This window comes from Mustela lutreola, chromosome 7 (assembly GCF_030435805.1).
Source record: "Mustela lutreola isolate mMusLut2 chromosome 7, mMusLut2.pri, whole genome shotgun sequence".
In the NCBI taxonomy this organism is placed as follows: domain Eukaryota; kingdom Metazoa; phylum Chordata; class Mammalia; order Carnivora; family Mustelidae; genus Mustela; species Mustela lutreola.
In genome coordinates, this window is record NC_081296.1 from 111918472 (window position 1) to 111919921 (window position 1450).

Here is a 1450-nt window from a genome sequence, read left to right on the forward strand (position 1 = left end):
TTAATTACAAAGGGCAAAATAGAAACTTTATGGTGGATAAATCTTTTTTTTTTTTTAATGGTGGATAAATCTTAAGCAAGTGATCAAAGTTAACTTCATCAGTAGTGGAACAGACTGGCATCATGTGCCTCCTAATATATGCTCTAATGTGAACACAAGGTTACTTTTGTGGCATTCCTGCCAAAAATGTGTCACCTGAATCCTAGCATGAAAAAATATTATACAAACCTAAACTGAGGTATATCCCATAAAATAAATGGCTCGTAGTCTTCAAAAATGTTAATGCCATGAAACCTTAAGAAATATTAAGCACCTATTTTCCAGCCTAAAGGTGACTACAGTCATGACAACTGAATGCAATGCTCGATGTTCGATTTTCTTTGACTATGAAAGGAATTGAGAGAATTGCCAAAATCCAAATAAAGTGTGTAGATTAGAAAATAGTATTGTTAATTTTCTAATTTTCATAATTGTATTTTGGTTAAGTAAAATGTTCTTGTTTGGGGGAAAATATACAGTGAAGTATTTAAGAGTTAAAACAAAGTGCTGATGGCCTTCTATTTACAACCAGATTAAAATTCAAGCTCTAAAATTCTAGATCCATTCTCATGTCCACCTCTCTGATTTCACCTCCTGTCACCTCAACCACTTAAACACTGTGACAGGCCATACTGACCTGACAGTTCCTGTAACACAAGCTTATATTCCTGTAACAATCAGTTTAAATATTAGCCAATCAGAGAGCCATTCCCTAAGTACCAGGCCTAAAGTTCAAACCTTCGTTGTCTCTTCTTTCTTCTAACTACAAGGTGCAAATATTTTGCCTATTTACATTTTAAAATCCATTTCCTCCCGTTGAATGTAAACTCCCTGAGGGATAGGGTTATGTCTCCTTCACCGTTTTATCAGCAGTGTTCAACACAGTTCTTGGGACATACCAGAGCTCAAGAAATAGTCTTATCTTTAATTCTACTAAATAGTGTTATAGTCATAGAAAAGGTACTAATGCTTCTGTAGAACTCCGACCTGAGCTCACACGTGACTTTATGTTCTTATGAGAACAGGTGGATGAAGGGGATGCCCTCATGAAACTGGGTCCGAACCGGGACTCCAAGGGTGAAAGGAGACCTCTCCGGTATCACTTTCTCTGGTCTTTGTAGGAGTGGAAGAACATCTCTCTATTTTGCTTTAAGAAAGAATAAAGTAGCGAAAGAAAGGGAGAATATAAAAAGTAAATAACTATTTCTAGGAAATGGAATGGTGCACCTCCTCGAACGCCTCGATGACCGTTAGTTGCTACGCGACACAGAAACTGACTGAATCTGAATGGGATCTAAGAACCGCCGCTCCCTAGCCCTACCCCACCTGTTCTGCACACGCGCACCGCCCTCCCCGCTCGATTCCTCCCCTACCTCTTTTCCCACAATCCTGTGTTTCTCGGGCGGACTTG